Here is a 7776-nt window from a genome sequence, read left to right as displayed (position 1 = left end):
CTCACAAACATGAATTAAGACAAGTTAAATCAACAAATACAAACAATCCTAGGCTAAATCTAAGTCTGTTAGGTATAATAACTTATACAAACAATATCAAAACAAGAGGGAAAATTATTAAAAAATTACAATCGGTGTTTAAGGGAAAAACATTTAAGGCTCTGGTAGAGACCCATTTACAAATAAGCAAAGGCACACTTTATTAATTTGGAAATATTAATTGGGAAGAATACATACTTTGTATGGGTTTCTACCAGAGCCTCTAATGTAAATATAAAATATAAATACTCAGCTGATGAGAACCCACAAGCTGTCGGATGAGGACTTCCTTTGCAGTTGGCCGGGGGGTCCCTTTTGCCAAGCTTGGCAGGCAGCAGTAGCGTTCCTGAGTCACAGATGCTGGCACCTTAGTGGCTCACGGATGTTGCCAGCAACTGCTGTGCTTGATGGAGGGGAGTTCTGGACGTCTTTAGAGGAGGTCCTCTGCTGGTGGTGTTTGGGGATCCCCACCAGTCACAGCAAGGGTCAGCAAGTACTTCAACACTGTAGAAATAAAAACAGAAATGCCTTTCCTTTTCTTTTGAACACAATACAAAGACATCTGCTGTATACATTTCCCAAAGCTAACATATTTTAGTCAATAAATTCCATTTTTTACCTTTGTTTGGAGACTTATTTTTCCATAAAGTTGGTCCTAGTTTCTTTTTTCCGCTTTCCCATCTTCTGTAAATTCTGTTGCTGTCCATTGGTTCCTCCTACCATGGTCCAGCATTTATCCCTTTCTTATCTTTCACACCTGTCCACTAGCCCCATGCCCAACATTTCTCCTTCTATCACCCTTCTCCAGCACCATGCCACATCTTTCCCTCCGTTCGCTTCACCACTATGTCCAACATTCCTCCCTCTTGCATCCATTTCAATCTGTCCCACTGTTCCCTTTCCACCACAATATTTCTCCCTCTCATCTCTACCTCGCTCCCTCTCTATGACCAAAAATTCTTCATTCTTCCATTCCCCGTGTACACAACCATCTCTTTCCCTCCCTTCCTCTCTCCCAAGTTCATGCCTTCTGTGTCCAAAAACGCTCTCCCTCCCCCTTTTTGTGTTCCATGTTTGTCTCCCAGCCCTCATCTGCAAGCAAATTACCTTAGCAACTTTCTCAGCCAAATGGAGTTCGAGCCGCAAGGCTCGTCTTCTTTTTCCTGCCTGCACTGCCGCAGCACACATAGCCGACTGGAAGTCTTCCCTGATGTCAGCGCTGACGTTGGAGGGACGGCTTTGCTTAAGACCTCCCTCCGACGTCAGCGCTGACATCGGGGAAGACTTCCGGTTGGCTATGTGTGTTGCGGCAGGGCAGGTACGAAAAAGAAGACGAGGCTTGAGTTGTATCGAACCCTGCAGGATCCCTGCGACCCTAGGGGGCGTCCCCACGGGATCCCCGTTGTTCCCGTTCAGCTCTCTAGTGGAGACACAGTGGTGATGTGAACCTGAGAGGATCCAGCTAAGTTGAATTGCGTCTTAGCAGTTTGATATTTCATTGTGACTTTTTCCTTTACACTGTGTTTGACTATTTTTATTTATTTATTTTTATTGACTGAGGATTTAAAGCATCTCATATCTCCTTTCTCATCCCAATTTATATGCACACCTGCACTTTATATTTATACATTTATTTATTTGCATTAGAAAATTATTTTGAACAAGAGAAAAAATGATGTACGGGGCAGGGTTTATTTAGTCCTTGGGTCTGGTGCTAGTCACCTATGAATACCTGCCCGAGGCTTTCTGTGATTCTGAGGGTTAATTGAGCCCTGATATCTCTTTGTTTGGATGTTTTAAATTTAAACTGCAGGTGTCATCCTCATTGGGAGTCTAGGGGTTTGTTTTTTTGTGGGGGGTTTTTTTTTACCAACTACTTTAGATTCCTACTGTATTGGTAATATTTTGGGGGTTTTCTTTTTTTTGAAGTCACATTGGTATTTAAACATCTATCATATCTTCCATCTAAACTAAACTAAAACTTAGCTTTATATACTGGGTCATCAACCAGAGGAAGCTTGACTCGGTTAACAATAATTAAAAAAGGAATACTAAAGGAAAAACAACAGGAAATTACAAAGGATTAATTTTCAGTGTTTAGCAAATAAAATTTTTTTTTAAAGATTTGTGGAAGAATTGAAAAGGACTAGGACTTCTCAAAATTAAAGGGAGTTCATTCCATAATTGAAAAAAATTTGAAAGCCAAAGAATTGCTAAAGTTCTTGACTCCTTTAATCTATTTTCTGGAAGAGAGTGAGAGTTTGAAATGTTGAATGCCTCTTGCATAGGAAAGTCTGTAAACATTCCATAGCAGAGGAACAAGAGCAGTAAAAATACCATGTAAAATTTTGAAAGTGATGCATGCACATTTTAAATTGAATCTTGAAATAAACCATGAGCCAATGAAAGCTCAAAAACAAAGGAGTCACATGGTCAAATTTGCTTTTTCCGAAGATCAAGTCTGCCCTTTTTATGCTTTATGATGAAGTGCCTTCTATTTTACAGCTCCTTTCCTTTGGAACTCGCTATCCCCCATATTCTATGTTCAGAACCCTTGCTTAAAACCAATAAAATGTTTGAACTAAAAACAACAACCCTTAAAGCTTTTAAAATCTCACTACTTTAACATAGGGTAAAGGGTCATGGACTTAATTTACTAGCTTTCTGTGGCTACAATTAGTGCGGTTTACAAATACTCTATGCAGGTACTTTTTCTGTCCCAAGTGGGCGCGCAATCTAAGCTATGTACTTGCGGCAGTGGAGGGTTAAGTGACTTACCCAGGATCCAAGAGCTGCAGTGAAAATCAAATTCTGTTCTCAGCCTACTGCACTGACAATTAGGCCACTCCTCCACCATCAGCTGGGTATTTAATGTATATCCAATCTCAGTTCTCTGTGCCAAGTCAAAGATAATTTTTGAATGTTGTGTGATATAGAAGAATCAGAGAAATATTTTCTTCATTTTTTTTCTTTATCTTTGATTTTTATATTCACATCATCTGATGCATTATCTTATAGTAATAATAATATATTTTTATATACCACCATACCTGGGAGTTCTAGGCGGTTCACATCAATCAGTCAATCATTATACATACAGTATAAATAGATATTTAAAATTAAAATCATCTAAAATTTCAGCAAAGTTAAAAGCTTACAGTGGGAAGATACAAACAATTTAAAATGAGATAAAAATTATAAGTAAGTAATAAGATACATTAGATTGCCAGTGTATTGAATAATTGAGTTTTTATCTGTTTTCTAAAATCAAGATAAGAGGAAGCTTCTAACGCAATTTTGGCAAGCCATGTATTCAGTGTGAGCGCCTGAAAAGAAAAGGTTCTGTCGAGGAACCTTTTGTAATGATAGGATTTTATTGAGGGATATGCAAACAAGTGTACTCTTCGACAGCTCTTATTAATATAACTCCTAAAATGAGGGGTAAGAGAGCCTGGTAGCATGCCAAATCCTGCTTTGTAGAAGATACATGAGAACTTAAATAAAACTCTTGATTCCAATGGCAGCCAATGAAGCTTTTGATAGAATGGAGTAATATGCTCCCATTTTTTTTAAACCAAAAATAAGACGAACAGCCGAACAAGAATCTGTATGATAGAAATCACTAATACACCTGAGTCATATTTATTGAATGTGAACCTCAAGTGCTCACAGCAGTCTGATATTAAGAATTTGTCTTTGTTAGGACTGCCTATTGCGAGCTATCATTGGTTCTTTTATTGTTTATTTTTTATATATACAGATTCATACTATAAGAAATGCATCAGCTGATGCGAATATAAAAATCAAAGATAAAGAAAAAAATGAAGAAAATATTTCTCTGATTCATCAATTTTGATATTTAGGGGAAGGTAGTCTAAAGACTGATTTTAAAATAGGTGTGATATAGAAGGACACTTTTGATATGATGTCCAAATCTGAGTTTGGATGCTTTGCAGAAGATGCATAAAAGTCCAGTAGCGAGCATGACCATTTTCAAAACAGAAGTATGTCTATCTTTGTTTCCAAAATGACCATTTCTTAGATGTGCGTCTATCTTTTAGAGAAACCCAAAATTCTGTGGAAGGGATGTTCTCTTGATGCATCCCATCACCTCTTAACTTCGCCCTGTTTCTATGTAGGCACAGTGGGATTAGCATGGGTTTTGGAAGGCGCACATATTCCACCTTAAGTGTAGCAGTTAAAGTGGGATATAGGCCTGAGACCCCAACTCTATGGTTGACTACACCACCCACTAGACTACTCCAGGAACCTGCTTGCTGCTCTGCTAGGACTGGCTGTAACATCTGAAGCTATCATACAGGCTGGCATGAACTGATTCACAATTTTGGGGTATGGGAGGGTGTCGATGACCACTAGGGGCATGTGGTGGCATCGTGTCTTTCTCCCTGGTCATGTGTTTCTTCCTCCAGGGGTCATCTTTTCAGTTTGGGTGCCTTTTTGACATTTATTCATTGTTAAAACAGGTCTAGCCCCAGATGTCTAAATAGCCCTGGATATATTCTGAAATGTTTGATTATTGCAGAAAAAAGTCTGAAGTCACAAGACTGCCCAAACCACATCTCTTACCATACCCCCTTGAGATTTAGACACACTGCAGACAACTACCTTAGAAATCTGTCTGTAATATGAGGCTCATAATCAAAACTTTGAAACATCCAAAAACCAGCCCAAGTCGGCACTTGGACGTCCTAATAGGCAGAATATCCAAGTACTGATAATGGAAACTGACTTTCTGGATGTCCAGCACCCTAACTGCTATTCCCATGTATCAGTATTTCTGTATTGCAGAAGCTGGACCTCTTTCTCCCATAAAAATAAATTCAGCCAGTTTTGGAGAGACTGTTTCTCTGGAATCCCTGATACTATCTGGCTCATCTTTTAATCTGATATGCCTTATGTAAAAGTTCTTTCTGACCATCCTTTGGTTTGGGGGAAAAAAAATGTTAAAATGCACTTATGCAAATGGTTCTGCATCTGATCACATAAGTGTTTTTAGAATGTCAACCACATTCTGTTTGCAGTGCAGTAGTGACACTTTGGCTTTCTAGTTGCCTTCTGACATGGATTTAATTTTTTAATGAGATTGTTATTTTAGCACTGTAATACACATAAAAAGACAGATATTGCTGTTTGTTGGAGAAATAATGCTTTCTTTATATCCTATAGTATTTTGTGGCACGATGTCATATTTTATGCAGCGTGGGTTTTAATTATAACTGTGTTGTTTATGTACAGTTACAGCCACTCAAACTATGAAGAAATTGATGTTGCATTATTTACTAAGCTGTGTGATGAACATGTAGATTGATACTCTTGTTGTAATGGGTTTTTTTTTAGCCTAATCACAGCTCATTAAATATTTAAAATGTAAATTTTATGAACTGGAAGTTATTGTCAGGTTACAGTAGAGGCTACTGGAAGGACCTGGAGAGCTTTTCTGTTGTTCAAGGTTATCTCATCAATTTAAAGCAGAAATGCAAGCAATATACATTTTATTCTCTCAGTACTAGTTTATTTACTTTCAGTGAAATCACTCTGTCCTCTGCATCACAGCAAATTAAACTGTGGTAAAATGTGGCCTTAGCTCACTCTTACATGAGTTTCCCCCCACCTGCTAAGGCCATTTTTATCGCAGCAGTAAAATGGCCGATTTTTCTATTTTTCCTATTAATGGCATAGAAACGCCCTCTCTCCGCCCCTCCCGTTCCACCCCCATGATAAATTAAAAAAAACATTAAATTATCTGGAGATAAATGGCTGTCACGATTATGGACAGTTTTACAGCATCAGTAGTCAGATACACAGCCTGGATCGTGCAATCTGCGTGCAGAAAACAATGACTGATTATTTTAGTAAAATGTAGAATGCTGGCACGGTTGACAACTACTGTACTATAGTGTGTTTTTGGTTTTAAAAAAGGTTTTATTGCATTAGACTGAACAATACTGTTTCTACAACTGTACCGTATTACATTGTATTTGGTGTGTTTTTGGTTGAATAAATGTTTTATTGCATTTGACTATAGTGTACTGTAATTTCATGACTGACAAGTTGTACTCCTATTAAGCGCACATGGTGATCCGCTCCAAAGGCTGTGTACTTAAGCAGAGTCTACTGTATATAGATTGTTACAGAATAATGTGTGGCCAGAAAATTGTCATTTATATGTGTACTAGTCTTGTAGCCTGTTACATTAACGGGTGCTAGAATATATGTGTGTGTGTTTGTCTATTTATTTCTCTCTCTCTTTCCTTAGCCGCTTTCTGTATTTCTGTCTTTCTTTTTCCTTGGCTGTCCACCACCACCCCTTGCCTGCTCCCCTTGTCCATTCTCCCTTCCTTTTACCTCCCCTGTGTCCACCACCACCCCTTCACTGCTCTCCTTATCCAGCAGCAGCCCTTCTCCCTTTGTTTTACCTCCCCCCTGTCCATCAGCACCTCTTTTATGCTCCCCCCTGTCCAGCAGTAGGTCTCCCTTCCTTTTTCTTCCCCTCCGTCCATCAGCACCTCTTCCCCTGTCCATCAGCACCTCTTTCCTGCTCCCCCTGTCCAGCAGTACACCTCCCTTCCTTTTTCTTCTCCCCCTGTCCATCAGCACCTCTTCCCCTGTCCATTAGCATCTCTTTCCTGCTCCCCCTGTCCAGCAGTATGCCTCTCTTCCTTTTTCTACCCCACTGTCCATCAGAACCTCTTCCCCTGTCCAGCAGCACCCCTTACCTCCATTCGTGTCTGGCCTGCAGGCGCCGACAGCCGCCGCACGCGTGCCTGAAGCCGACAGCCACCTCTGTAACCCACCATCCCTGCCACCATGGAATCGAAGGCATCCTGGAGTCCTGGTGTTGCGCATGCGCACTCTTGCCGGCCACAGCCCGACAGATCAGGGATCAGGGAACACGGCGGTAAGAGTGCGCATGCGCGCTTAGCATTTTATTATATAGGATGTGCACACATGTGTATTCGACTATCAAGTATTCTGGGCATGTATGCATGTATTTGGTGCCTAACTATTGCCACCCACTTTATAGAATTTCTGTTTTAATGCCAGAGTCAGTGGCTTCAAAAGGGTTGACACCGTGCTATGAACTACTGAAGAGAGCTGGACTTTGTAAGTAAAAGGACTTTCATTATAATGAGATTGAAATCAATAACATAGTATCAAGTGAAGGCTGAGATTCTCCTGAAGCACTTAACAGTGACAAATTGGGGCTCTTCATTGGGTTGGGCACTTTGGACAACAGTAAAAATGGCTGCCCAAAGATAGCTTTGCTCAAGTGAGGTATTATTGAGCTAAATAATCTGAGAGCTGTTTTTCTACAATTTCATGGATAACTTTGAGACTTCAGGATTACTTCAGTATCATTTGATATAATTTAGAAACATACATTAAGCAATTGTTCACTGTGGGAGGTTTTTTCAGACTCCTGATGGAGAAAACGAGTCCTAAAAACTCCAAATAATATGAGTATGGGCATGAATCTCTGGGTTTTTCTCTTCCCCCTATATAAATAAAGAGGGTAGTCCAGTTGATTTATTTTTTTTTAAGTTGTTTCGATTGGTAATGTATTCCAGTTCAGTGGCAAACTAGATATTCATTTGGTTAAGACAAAGGTGCTAAGACACTATGGGGCTCATAATAATAATTTTTAAAAAGTCCAAAAAATATCCTACATTGGTACTTGGATGATCAAAAGCCAGATCGTCCAAGTACCAATAATCA

The sequence above is a fragment of the Geotrypetes seraphini genome, chromosome 2, assembly GCF_902459505.1.
Source record: "Geotrypetes seraphini chromosome 2, aGeoSer1.1, whole genome shotgun sequence".
Classification (NCBI taxonomy): Eukaryota; Metazoa; Chordata; class Amphibia; order Gymnophiona; family Dermophiidae; genus Geotrypetes; species Geotrypetes seraphini.
This window is presented reverse-complemented; position numbering follows the sequence as displayed.